Below are 14,609 nucleotides of genomic sequence, written 5' to 3'. Positions count from 1 at the left end.
CCTAAATTCAGTACTTAATAAAGGGGAAAAGATTTATGTCTTAGAAAGTGGTAGGCCAAACCTAATTTATAGCAGCTAAAATTCAAACAATAAAATAGACTATGTGGATTCATCGGTGGAATCTCAATATACTTGCCAAGTAGTATTCTTATGTGAGTCTCAGAAAAAATAAAAATTTTAAATATTAATTTTAGAGCTATAGCTCCAAATATTAACATATTTGATTAAATGAAATACATACAATTGTATGGGGAAAATCTGTGAATAGAAAGGTTAGCATATAAACTATTAAGAGTGCTTATTGTAAAAGAGAGGGGATTGGGTTTACCTCAAGGAGATTTGGAGGTGAAGCTGCATTATAATTAAACCTCAAGACAGCCTAACAGTTTTTACAAAACTTGTAGCACAATGAACAAAAGAAAGCCAGACCCATTCAAGAAGCCAACAAGAAGACTTTCTCACCAGCCACAGATAAGAACAAGGTTAAGAAAGCTACTTATCTGCAAAGTCAGTTCATGTCTTACATAAAAGAAATGCTAATTCAGAGAGTTGAGCCATGAGCTCAGAGTAAGGGAGCCAGGAGACACTGTGAAACTGGCTGCAGGTAATAGCACTTTATTTCAGAATTGTTACAAAAGAGTTCCTAGTAGTAACAGAACCTTTTCCTTCACAAAGTACGAAATTGACCCAATGGTATTCTAAAATCGATGTTGCCTAAACTAAATGTCTATGCACCTTCTTAGACAATCCATACCTAGTTTAAAAGAAACACCAGTATAGAAATGTCTGAACCCTCCAAATTTCCTCCTACTAGTCTTGTAGGAATTTAGCCAATAGGAGCCATTTACTTTGGTTTTGTCTTTCACGACAAATCCATCAGTGTCCAACAAATTTCCCTTTAAGACATACATCTTATTTGATCCTTTTCCTATTGTTCTCTACTCATTCCAGATTTCTTCATGGAAACACTTCTCCTTCTCTCCATATTGTCCTTCCCTCTGTCCCATCCATCAATTGATTTCCTTATCCATCCTGTGAGTCTAACCATGGCTGTTGACAAGAAATCCAGCTTTGCCACTGCATTCAGACAAACAGAAGCTGTTGAACTGACTAAGATTTCTAGCGTTCTCCAACAAGTCCTTCTAAGATGCTATTTCCCTGTCATCCTGATAATGTATTCTTACATTTTAATAATCATGAAAATTGTCCTTTCACTTTGTATGATTTTTATTATGGATCATGGTAAAATTTAATAATTCTTCATTCCTAGTCTGAACACTGTTTCAAGAATACTCAGAGACAAGGAGCCATTTGTTGGAAGTCAGATAACTCATTACTGTGTGACAATGTCTAATCCAATGTATCCCAGATTCCTCACAATGAGCAGATAAAACTCTCTATATAATGCAGACTAACACTATTCAAAGGAATGGTCAGGGACTGGAGCATCAAATTCCTAAATTCTTCCATTTCCTTGACCCTTGTCTAGGCACTGACTCCCATTCTCCTGGTCTCAAATCGAAGCAATGCCATTAGCCTATGAAACATTTTGGTTCCTGAACATGGAAGAAAAAGTCATACGTGTATTGTCCTCAGCCTCCTAAAAGCTAATTTAAAATCAGGTGCCAGTGACTCATTCCAGTAATCCTAGCTACTCAGGGGGCTGAGATCAGTCCCTGAGACTCTCATCACCAATTAGTCACAGAAAAGCCAGAAGTGAAGCTGTGTCTCAAGTGGTAGAGCACTAGCCTAGAGCAAAAATACTAAGGGACAGCACCTATGTTCAAGCTCCAGAGTACAAACAAATAACAATGACAAAGAAACAACACAAAATTAATTTCAAAAGATCTAAATTTTGGAAACATTTTTAAAATGAATCCTACAAATATTCTATCTTTCTCAAAATATCTTTCTCAAAAATCTTTCTCCCCTAGGACAAGGAAAAATCCTCCTCCTACCCAGTATACACAATTACAAGCATTACATGAGAATAGCAGTCATAGACTTTTTTTTTCAGAAATAATGATTCAGTTTTGAAATTTAACATGAAAATTCATAAAAAATGAAATTTTAGTGTTTTACTATTTTAATATCTATATTTAAATTAATGACAACTCAAAAGCTAATCATGCTTTATGGAAATAATGCAAAGTCAATTATATTAATTATATAAATCACACACATACATACACATACACACATATGTGTCACATACATATATATATTTTTTCAAATGACAGCCCACTTTCTATTTACTAAGGTAAAATGTAAGGATCATATAAAATCATTCTATTTTCTAAGTTAATGTCACATGCTAGAGCTAACCTGTTAGCTGCTTTGTCAAATTTCAACAATAGGAACAAATAAAGCCATCACTGACTCATGGAGATAATAGCTGCCATGCTATTCTATGTGCTTCATTGTTGAAAAACAAGATTTCCAATACAACACCAAAAAAGGATGTATGGCTGTCACTGCTTGTTGGATTACCCAGGGTTGTCTTTTTTCCAAAATAACAGTCTTTATTTATCTCACACAAGTATTGTGAGTTTCCAACAAAATAAAACATAGAAAGGGCTGATAATTATTAATTATATCTTAGTTCTTTTATTATGTATTATTAAGCTAAAGGACTAGTTGAAAAAGCCCAGGCCAAAGCACAAGATAACTGCAGAAATGAATAAAATCCCATATGTTGACCTATGTATTGAATGCCAAGATGGATCTCAAAGCCTCCAGGCAGAATAGATGGATAAAGAGGAAAAAAATGTGGGATATTTATTTCACTAAATTATCCTGGAGCATCCCTTGTAGTTTCTGGAATCTAGAAAATAATAAAAAATGGTATTAAGCAAATAATGTCCATTTCATCAATATTTTACATAGTACGTAAGTACTTCGATTGAAAAAATAACTTGGTTTGAAACGGCTTTACTAACACATTTACCTTTATGCATCCATGGTATATACTGGAAGATGGAGTCCTAGTTTATTTATGAAATAAAAAATGTTTTATTCAAATAGGCTTAAAGTAGCAAGGATTGAAAAAAGAGTAGGATTTATTTTTCCATTTAAGAAAGAAGTTTTCTATATTCATTAAGTACATGTTTTTGTGCCTTTGTGCTATAGCTGATTACTCTCTAGAGAACATGTTACAGGATCTATTGGTGTTTTTCTTGATAATATTCTTGTTTCAGGACTTGTTTTAGCAATAAAATGCTAGAGGCATTGTCAAGACCAACTTCCCCAGAGGCAGAGTCTGATAAAAGATTTATTAAGGGGCTTTCCTCAAATCTGTAAGCAGTCAGTGGGAAAGAAGAGCAGGAGATGGAACAGGGCAAATACATGATTTCAGGAGGTTTAACCGTAGATAGGAAGAATAACTCTGGAGCATGGTGAGTAATTTCCATCCAGAGAAAGCACAGGGCCATACTGCAGCACTGATCAGTCAATTCCTTCTTGTGATGAGAAGAAGGGCAACAAAGCGTAACCTTCTAGCCGGGTAGTTTCAAGCCAGGTAGTTCCTGTCAGCCAAAGACCGTGATCCTAGAAAGAGGGAAGATATGTATTGATAGCAATTAAACCAGGACTTGATACCTGTTTCACTCACTTTGTGTGCTTTAGTTTCTCTGTTTGAAAAAGGAGATATACGCTAATTTGGCTACATATTCATGTTAACAGATCTAGATGGGAGATCGTGGTGAATGAGAATACTTTGAGTAACTTCATCAAAAGAGAGTTTCCATATCTTATACCATAGAACCAGGGTCAAAGGAGATGATTTAAACATCGTGGATTATTGTAGCTAGTAATGTTTACAAACTGATGAACTGAAATAAATATATTTTAAAACATTCATAGCATTGGATTTAGAAAAAATGGACATTACACATCCCAATCCATAGAATATTATGAGAAAAATATTGAAAATGTTTGTATTCAGACAAGGTGCTTCAAAATGAGTCTAGCAATTATTCTAGAACCTGAAAATTTGGGGCCAAGACATTAATGTGTTTAAAGGTCTTATTTACACAATGAAAGCTGTTATCTCACAGTGGAGAGGATAAAATGTAAAAATGCAGAAGAGTCATTATGAGAAGAGTTGAGGCATATAATAAAAATACATAAAAGTGCAAAAGAAAGTGGCAGCAGGCATTTCTCAGAGTGTGCTAGACAAAAGAGTGTTAGTCTCTTGTGTTGCTTAATCTTTGGTAGAAATTTTAAACATAAAATGGACATTCTCAGTTGGTTCCATATCTTAGCTATGGTAAATAATGCTGCAATAAACATAGTTGTGCTGGAAGCTTTACTGTGGTTTTGTTTGTGATCATTGGGGTAAATGCCCAAAAGTGGGATTGCTGGGTTATAGGGGAGCTCTATGTGGAGTCTTTTGAGGAACCTCCATACTGCTTTCCAAAGTGGTTGAACAAATTTACCAACTTCCGGCTCCTGATCAGAGTAGATGTTGATTTTAAGGGGTGCCCCTAAATTTCTAGACTGGGTGATCGCCCACCTTGAAAGAATGAATTCGTGTCTTTGGGGGTTTGGGTTTCTAATGCAGGACATGTGGTACACAGAAAGGATCCCCCAGTTAACTAGGTACCACCTTCTGTTCTGCTGCTCTGTTCACCTGCTGCCAGCACCAATAAGCTGGGGAAGAGCAGGCCCAGCCAGCTTGGAGGGGCCCAGGGCACTGACCTGGAAGCTAAGAGACTGTGTTTGTGAGCTGGAGACAGTGGCTCACCCCTGTAATTGCAGCTACTCAGGAGGCTGAGATCCGAGGATCCTAGTTCAAAGCCAGCCTGGGCAGGAAAGTCCATGACACTAATCTCAAACTAACCACCGGAATACTGGAAGTGATATTGCAGCATTATTTACCATAGCTAAGATATGGAACCCACCCAGATGTCTCTCAGTAGATGAATGGATCAAGAAAATGTGGTATATATACACAATGGAATTCTATGCCTCCATCAGAAAGAATGACATTGCCCCATTTGTTAGCAAATGGAAAGACTTGGAAAAAATTATATTAAGTGAAGTAAGCCAGGCCCAAAGAAACATAGGTCTAATGGTTTCCCTTATTTGCAATAACTAGTATATGTCTGAGTCAAGCAGAAAAGGTTAGATAAGTTGATGTTAGGGGAATTAACCCCAAATAGGTATTCCAATGATTTTTTTCTTCATGTAATTGTTTCTAACATATTTATAAGATGATTTCTATGTTGCTTTTTATGTCCCTCCCCCATAGTATAACCCCTGCTTTCACTGTATTTAATGTTGGTTTAATTTGTGGAGGGGAAGGGGAAAAACAAATCCTTTAAATAGGGATACTGGTGGACCCATTGCAACAATGAGATGTACAAGTCATTATGGCGAAAAACGAACTTTACAAATTTGGTGTGGGGAGGGGGAATGGCGAGGATCAGGTGGGGAAAGGTGGGGGAAGTATGGGAAGGGATGGGAAGGGGAAACAAAGGAGGAGGCTACAATGCTTGATAAGAAATGTACTCGTTATCTTGCCCCTGTAATTGTAACTCCTCTGTACGGTATTTTCACATTAAAAAAAAAGTTTTCCATCTTCAAAAAAACAAAAGGACATTGTCGGTAATCTATATAAATTTCATATTCTGCAGCAATGAGGCTTATGTTTGATGAATATGGAAGCATATTTAGAACTGATTTTGAAAACCTTGATCAACAGTGTCCTGACTCAGACACCGATGGCTGGTGCCAGTTCTTGTAATCCTAGCTACTCTGGACAATGAGATCTAAGGATTGCAGTTCAAAGCCAGCCTGGGCAGGAACGTCCTTGAGACTCTTATCTCCAATTAACCACTAGAAAACTGGAAATGGAATTGTGGCTCAAGTGTTAAGAGTGCTAGCCTTGAATGGAAGAGCTCAGAGACAATGGCCAGGCCCAGAGTTCAAGTCCCACAACTGACCAAAAACGAACAAACAACAACAAAACACTATCTTGAATATTAGATAAGATAATGGAGTGAGAAATATCCCCAGTCCTTGCAGAAGCTTTTAGGAGAAACAGCATTAAAATAAAATTGCCCATTTTGGTTCACTGTTCTACCTACTAAAATTTACTGACTTAAGAAATTGTTTAAATTTATCTCTATGCACTATTTGTTGAGCAATTAAAATGAATGCATCTGTACTATTAAATCATCACATGAAAGGAATTCCTTCAAACATCTGAAAAGAAAATATCAAATATAAAGCAATTTAAAAAAACCTAAAATAAACAACACAACTGTGAAGAATTTCTAAACCTGAAATGAACGTTCTCAGTAATGAGTATAAATTTTATATTCTGTAATAATGAGGTATGCTGCAGTGAACACTGATAAACTGCTTTGGATAAACTCCAACTAAATAAATTACTACCTTCAGTCAGGAACCCTCATGAAAATTTCCTTGAAATGTATACTAATAGTTGGACAGGAACTCAACTTGTCACCAAGAAATATTGGTGAAGAAATTCTGTCAATGTTCAGATTCAAGTTATATGAGCCAGGTGAGGTTTTGTTGGCCAATGCTGGGAGAAGCCATTCTTTTCTCCATCTTAACCCCACAACATTTCAGATGCTGATTTCTTTCCCTCTTTTCTTCTTTCTAAAATTAAAAAAAAAAAAAAACAGAGGAACATCTCCAGTCCACTGGAGGAGGTTGCACAATGAGAGGAAAAAGTTAACATATCTATTCATCTCATCCACAAGATTTGAAGTTAAGTGTAATTGCCGTTGTTAACTCAGCCTTCTGATCCATTCAACCCACAGACTAGCATCTAGCCTACCTTAGCAAGACCACAACAAATGGGAAGTTCCATATCTCAGGTTTAAATTAACAGTAATTGCAACAACTTCAATACACTACTACAGTAACAATCAAGGGGATCAAAAATTCTCTAAATGGCTTACTCCTCTCATGATTAGGGAACACCTTAAGGAACCTAAAGCGTATCATTTGAGGAAAATACTTTTTAGTCTTCTATGACAGGAAGAGTTATGTACAAGCCACAGAGGAGAACTTAGTTTCCATAAGAGTAAACCACCATGGTTATCAGGCCTAAGAGAAGAAGATGTGAAGACATCAGTTGCAGTTGACAGCTAAGGGAAGAAGAAATGCTTCTGTGCTTTTATTATAAAATACAAATAGCTCTTTTTCTGGCAGCATACCTTGCTGTGGTCTGTCTAAAATATCTTTGAATAAAAAAAGAGCATATTATCAGTAAAAATCATTTCATGACAGGAAATAAAACCTGAAAATTTGTGTAGGTCTTATTCCCTGTACTAAATTGTGTGTGTTATATGTAATCTCTGTCTTTGTCTCTGTCTCTCTATCTCTGTCTCTCTGTCTCTCTCTCTGTCTCTGTCTCTCTGTCTCTCTGTCTCTCTCTCTCTCTCTCTCTCTCTCTCACACACACACACACACACACACACACACACACACACACACACAAATGTTGCATACCTTCTGATTCTGTGCGCAGCCATATTGTTTTTAAACTTCAAAAAGGCAAATACAATCCAAAAGGTGAATATTGCACTGTTTCCTTGTCATAAATCATGCAAAATAGACAATGGACCAATATCCTTAAAAGGTTGAAAGTATTAAAAAATAACTTTAGAATCTTTATAATACATTTGTCCTTTAAGTAAGTACTAAGATACAACAATTATTGTAGTCTCTTCCTTAGTAGCTGCTGTCAAATTTCACTGATTCCCTATACTCAGTTATTTCTGATATACAAGAATGATTTGACACCTCAACTGAGGGGAATAAAAAAACAGTGGGGTCACCAATTCATATCTTCCCATCACTCTGATCTCAATATTGGAGGAAAAGTCAAAGAAGAAATCAAAGATCAGTGTCTGTATTTGTTTCAAAATATACAGTAACATTTTGATTTAAGAATCTTATTGATCTATTCAGACATATATAGTGAGTAATGTCAAAGGCAGTGGTCTGCCACTACAAAATGAATGAATGAATGATTAGTAGTAAATTAAGTTGTTTAGTCAATAAAAAATAATACCATGAGGTAACAAGAACACACAAGAAGACAAAAGGAATGGTTGAAATTATCTACATAATTACTCATAATTACCTTTACTGATTTCAGAGCCAATAAAGTAGAAGTGGAAATCTGACCAGCAATTATGCTATTCCATTTCATTTAATTTTTTGTTTCTAACAAAATGTAAAATCATCACTGCCAACAGTTGGTGTTTTGGTGGACTCTTCTAGAGAATTGAATTGAATTTGTTGGTGTAGAATGTCATAAAGGAAATGTTCTGTCATCTAGAGGAGGTGTTTATTTCACCAGGAGGTAGCAATGAGATGAATGGGTTTAAATTACATAACTGAAAATGTTTGGCCATTTGAAAAACTCATTGCTTATTATTGACACATTAATTCCAAGAAAAAAATTCTATTAAGTTTGCTTAAAATAATTATTTTTAAAATCTATTTATTGCAGATTAAATCAAAGAAGAATTTTAATAAACTACTGGATCAGTTGGATTTAAGTGTTCTCTCCCCCCCCCCCCCCATTTCACCAGTGCTGACTTAGACTCTCTGGTTTTCTAACAATTATGAACTCTATGAAATGTCCCTTACTCCCAGATCTGTATTCTAAATGAAGATAAATACGTTATCTGAATTTCAATGCTTTCACTCAGTGTCTAATTCTTTCTTTCTTTCTTTTCTTTTTTTTATTGGCAAGGTGATGTACAGAGGGGTTTCAGTTGTGTAAGTCATGTAATGAGTACATTTCTTGTCAACCTTGTTACCCCTTCCCTCAATTTTCTCCTACTTTCCCTCCCCCCTAAGTTCTCCCCCAAGTTGTACAGATCATTTCCAAAATGTTGTCTTGTATATGTCGCTGTTGCATTGGTTCCCCTTTTGTCCTTTGTCTCACCATTCTGTTGTTCTCCTTCCATTCCCTAAGTCAGATAAATGTATATATAATACCAGGGTACCAAAATCAAATAGACTTACAACACAGGATATACCATAGGGAGGATAGCATACAAAGGAAACAAAAATCACAGAGTACATCAAAAACAACAATATCAAAGAAAGACCTCTTGTGTCCATGTTTTGGAGTTCATTTCACTTAGCATCATCTTATATGGTCATATGTACATAGCTATTGAGCTATTCTGCTCATCTGCACAACTATGTTTATCACAGCATTATTCACCATAGTCAGATATGGAATCAACCCAGATGCCCCTCAGTAGATGAACAGATCAAGAAAATGTGATATATATATATATATATATATATATATACATACACACATATTTATATAATTGAGTTCTATGCTTCCATCAGAAAGAATGACACTGCCTCATTTGTAAGAAAATGGAAAGACTTGGAAAAAATCATCTTAAGTGAAGCAAGCCAGACTCAAAGAAAAATAGGTCCCATGATTTCCCTTATTTGCAATAAGTAGCAAATGTTTAGGATAATCTTAGCAGATGAGCAGAATAGCTCAATAGCTATGTACATTGGTGTTTAATTCTTCCAGGTCATATTTTCCCCTAAGTTTGATTTAATTAATTTAACCAATCAACCCCCATGCATGGGTCCTGTGTTAATATACTTTTTAATTAACTTTCTAAATAATCAGTGGGCATTTAAAAATGATGAAAACAGAATCACTATGTATGTCAAAAACAAAACAAAACAATTCTCATAAATTTCAAATGTCTGACACACACTTCATTATTGGGGCAATTGTGAACAAAATAGGAAGCAAATAGAAGCAGGTAGTCACAAAAAATAAAGCAAATACCATAAATGAAAGCAAATAAGTATTCTTACTATACCATGGTATAGAGTCCAAAAAGAAAAGGAAATTTAATAATAATTGCTCAGAATAATTAGCCATTAAACTCTCAATGATAGCAAATTTTAGCTTAATCATTCTGGAGGGAAAAATGTATAACACTTTTACATGGAAAAGACCTTTGGTACTCTTTTCAAAGACTTTATGCAATACGCTATTCTTAAGAATAATAGAAATGATTGCCAATTAAAGAAATTTCCTCTAAAATAACAGGAGCATTTATAAGTCTGGGCTGTTTACAAGTGCCTGTCAAAAGAGTCCTGATACTTTCCAAGAGGCTAGATTTATACAACCAAAAAATCTTTTTACTTCACCAAAACCAAGAATAATATGTTGGCATAGAAAGCTAGTTTGAGAGAGATGGAATGTATCTGTGTAATTTTCCAAATGTTTCCGTTCTTTTATTTCTTTAAAGAGAGGAGGCAGGCACAGTAGTTAAAATTTGCAATCTACGGTATGAAAGAAATGGAGCTCAGGTGGATTGTGATTAGAGACCAGACCAACAAGTGAAATATGTCTGTAATCTCAGCTATATGAGAAGCATAGGTTGGATAACCAAGGTCACAGGCCAGTAGACCCCATCTGAAAAATTGCTAAAGCCAAAACTGTGCTGGGGCATGCCTAACAAATGTGAAGCCAAGCCGGGCGCTGGTGGCTCACGCCTGTAATCCTAGCTACTCAGGAGGCTGAGAACTGAGGATTGCGGTTCAAAGCCAGCCCGGGCAAGAAAGACCGTGAGACTCCTATCTCCAATAAACCACCAGAAAAAAAAAAACCGGAAGTGGCGCTGTAGATCAAGTGGTAGAGCGCTCGCCTTGAGGTGAAAAGCTGAGGGACAGCACCCAGGCCCAGAGTTCAAGCTCCACGACCGACAAAAAAAAACAACAAAAAAACACAAAACAAATGTGAAGCCAACAGTTCAACTGCCAGTACCTGAGAAAACACAATATGAAGGAAAAATGGAAGGAATGAAGAAAGAGAATGCAATAATAAAAGAAGAAAAGAAATATTTCCTTGTTAACTGAGGCTTCAAATATTTCATTTCAAATAAGCATGAAGATACCCAGTGCCAAGAAACTATTATGACCAAGCACCAGCAGCTCATGCCTATAATCCTAGCTATTCAGGAGGTTGAGATCTGAGGATCGCGGTTCAAAGCCAACCCGGACAGGAAAAGTCTAAGAGTCTCTTATCTCCAATAAACTACCCAGAAAACCGGAATTGGTGCTGTGGCTCCCTCTAACCTTGAGCTGAAGAGCTGAGGGACAGCGCCCAGGCCCAGAGTTCAAGCCCCAGGACTGACAAAAAAAAAGAAAAGAAAAGAAAAGAAAAAAAAGGAACCATTATGCTAAAACTAATGTTATTTTAAACATGACACAATGAATAAAAATAATTTTGTTTAAAATTAAATAAGTAAAATACAGCTTTTAAGCAATCATACTAAAGCTACCAGCACAACTATGTTTATTGCAGCATTATTTATCATAGCTAAGATATGGAACCAACCCAGATGTCCCTCAGTAGATGAATGGATCAAGAAAATGTGGTATATATACACAATGGAATTCTATGCCTCCATCAGAAAGAATGACATTGCCCCATTTGTTAGGAAATGGAAAGACTTGGAAAAAATTATATTAAGTGACATAAGTCAGGCCCAAAGAAACATAGGTCTCATGGTTTCCCTTATTTGCAATAACTAGTATATGTCTGAGACAAGCATAAACAGTCAGATAAGTTAGGTAGGTGAAATGAACCCCAAGATAAGGACTCAAATGTTTTTTTTCTTGCTTGCTATTGTTACTAAAATATTTATAAGATATTTCTTTGTTTCTTTGTATGTCCCTCCCCCACAGTATAACCCCTGTTTTCACTGTATTTGATGTTGGTATAATTTGTGGAGGGAAAGGGAAAAAACCAATTGTTTAAATAGGGATACAGGTGGACCCATTGCAACAATGAGATGTACAAGCCATTATGTCAAAAAATGAACTTTACAGCTTTGGCATGGGGGGGTGGGGAGGGCTGATGGAGGAAGATGGGAAGGGATGGGAAGGGGAAACGAAGGAAGAGGCAACAATGCTTGATAAGAAATGTACTCATTACCTTGCTCATTTAATTGTAACCCCTCTGTATGGTATTTTCAGAACAAAAAATAAATAAAAATAAAAATGATTGAAAAATACAAAACAAACCCTTTCTTCTGTTTAGACATAAGACAAAATTCTGAGTTACTCATCAGCAAACCAGCATGTTTTTAGTTCTTGGTCCATGTCCAAATTCCCAGAAGTCCATCTGAAATGCCATAGGCTAAAATAAAGAAGGTCTAGTTTGGGAATACAAAGAAACTAAATTCAAAGAACATAGTCTGGAGGTGGAATGAAAATAAAAAAAGAGGGAAATGTGAACTTTCTTCAATCTCTGACATTTATCAGTCCTGCTTACGGTTTTACAAACAATACTTTGACCTACACCTTTTCAACATTGTGAAATTCTAAAATACAAAAAAAAATCACCTTTCTTTGATTTGTTGTGTTTCTTGGTCTCTATTAATAAAATTTCGGCCTGTGCCAAGGAGACCTAGGGTTTCTCCTATTCCATCCTGTAATGTTTTCAGAGTGTCTGCTTTGACTCCGAGGTCTTTGATACATGTGGAGTTGATTCTGGTGCAGAGTGATATATAAGGATCTAGCTTTAGTTTTCTACAAGTGATTAACCAATTTTGTCAGCACCATTTACTGAAGAGGTTGTCTTTCTTCCATTCTATTTTTTTTAGCTCCCTTATCGAAGATTAGATGGGTATAGGTCTGTGGGCTTATTTCTGGGTTTTCAATTCTATTCCATTGGTCCTGAGGTCTGTTCTTGTGCCAGTACCAAGCTGTTTTGATTACTATGGCTTTGCTGCATTGTTGGTGGGAGTGTAAACTTGTTCAACCACTTTGGAAAGCAGTATGGAGGTTCCTCAAAAGATTCCACATAGAACTCCCCTATGGCCCAACAATCCCACTTTTGGGAATTTACCCAAAATGATCACAAACAAGACCATTCTAAAACTACCAGCACAACTATGTTTATTGCAGCATTATTTACCATAGCTAAGATATGGAACCAAGCCAGATGTCCCTCAGTAGAAGAATGGATCAAGAAAATGTGGTATATACACACAATGGAATTCTATGTCTCAATCAGAATGAATGACATCGCCCCATTGTTAGAATGTCATTGCCCCATTGGAAGACTTGGAAAAAATTACATTAAATGAAGTAAGCCAGGCCCAAAGAAACATAGGTCCCATGGTTTCCCTTATTTGCAATAACTAGTATATGTCTGAGTCAAGCAGTAGAGGTCAGATAAGTTGATGTTAGGGACATGAACCCCAAGATAAGTATTCAAAGTTTTTTTTTTCTTTTATGCGATTGTTTCTAACACATTTATAAGATTATTTCTTTGTTGCTTTGTATGTTCCTCCCCCACGGTATAACCTCTGCTTTCACTGTATTTGATGTTGGTATAATTTGTGGAGGGGAAGGGAAAAAAACAAATCATTTAAATAGGGATACAGGTGGACCCATTGCAACAATGCGATCCATATACAAGTCGTTATGTTGAAAAACGAACTTTACAACTTTGGTGGGGAGGGGAGGATCAGATGGGCGTGGGGGATGGTAATGGGAAGGATGGTATGGGGAAACAAAGAAGGAGGCAACAATGCTTGATAAGAAATGTACTCCCTATCTTTCCCCTGTAATTATAACCCCTCTGTATAGTATTTTCACAATAATAATAATAATAATGATAATAATAATAATAATAAAAATCGCCATACTAAATTAGTGGTTGTGGTGGCCAGGATTTAAAGTCTACGTTTTCAAAAACAACAAATGGAAGTTCTCTGAAAAATAACTGGAAAAAAAATCTAACTCATTATCTGTAAGTTCTATGAGTACTTAGCAGAATATATTGGCTTCTTTTCCTGCTTGGAAGATGTAATTCTGTAGTTAAATGTGTTTATGACCTACCAAGTCAAGTATCAAATATCTTTTTTCTTATTAATTAGTCCACATAGGGTTGTAACAGCATAGATTTGGTGTCATAGAAGTCCTTAGTTCACATTGTTTATGAATCCTGTAAAATATTTTGTAACTTTAGGTCAGTTATCTTTCTTTCCTAAGCACCAGTTTTATTGTTTATATAATAGGCATGATAGTTAAACCTAACTCATTGGTTGTTTACAGCATTAAATATAAGGCAACCACTGTAGCAGCTAGCTCATAGTAAACACAATAAATGATGGCTATTGGTTCATTTCCACAAGAATAACTTTTCTTTTCATATTTAAAAACTCAGACCAGCATCCCACAAAAAAGGAACTATGGATGTTAAATCTAGTCATATTTATCTAGATACAAACTTGTATAATATCCTACATCAATTTTTTAAAATATCTTCTCATAAAAAGCTGAGGTATTTTCACTGGAAGTAATAGACTTACAGAAAAAATATATGAATTGGGGGATAGGAAGACACTGAAGAGAACTAAGGACTCTATATTTTCTGTTTCAAATTACAGAAGTTTTGCTGACTGGTTCCAATTCATTGATAATACACTTGACTGCAGTGTGTTGTACTGACAAAATACTTTAGCTTGGTTTCTTTATACTTCTTGCCATATTCCAATAGATTCTGCTAAAATCACAGGCAAAATTTGAGCCTCCGAATAAGCACCTCATTTTCACTT

General features: G+C 35.8%; 1 pseudogene; it reads left to right on the top strand.

Moving 5' to 3' along the window:
• Positions 1-14,609, top strand: part of LOC138825869 (ferritin, mitochondrial-like) — a 136,969-nt pseudogene that overhangs the window by 60,012 nt on the left and 62,348 nt on the right.

Source organism: Dipodomys merriami, unplaced genomic scaffold (genome assembly GCF_024711535.1).
Source record: "Dipodomys merriami isolate MVZ:Mamm:240054 unplaced genomic scaffold, mDipMer1.0.p SCAF_14, whole genome shotgun sequence".
Taxonomy (NCBI): Eukaryota; Metazoa; Chordata; class Mammalia; order Rodentia; family Heteromyidae; genus Dipodomys; species Dipodomys merriami.
This window is presented reverse-complemented; position numbering and strand designations above follow the sequence as displayed.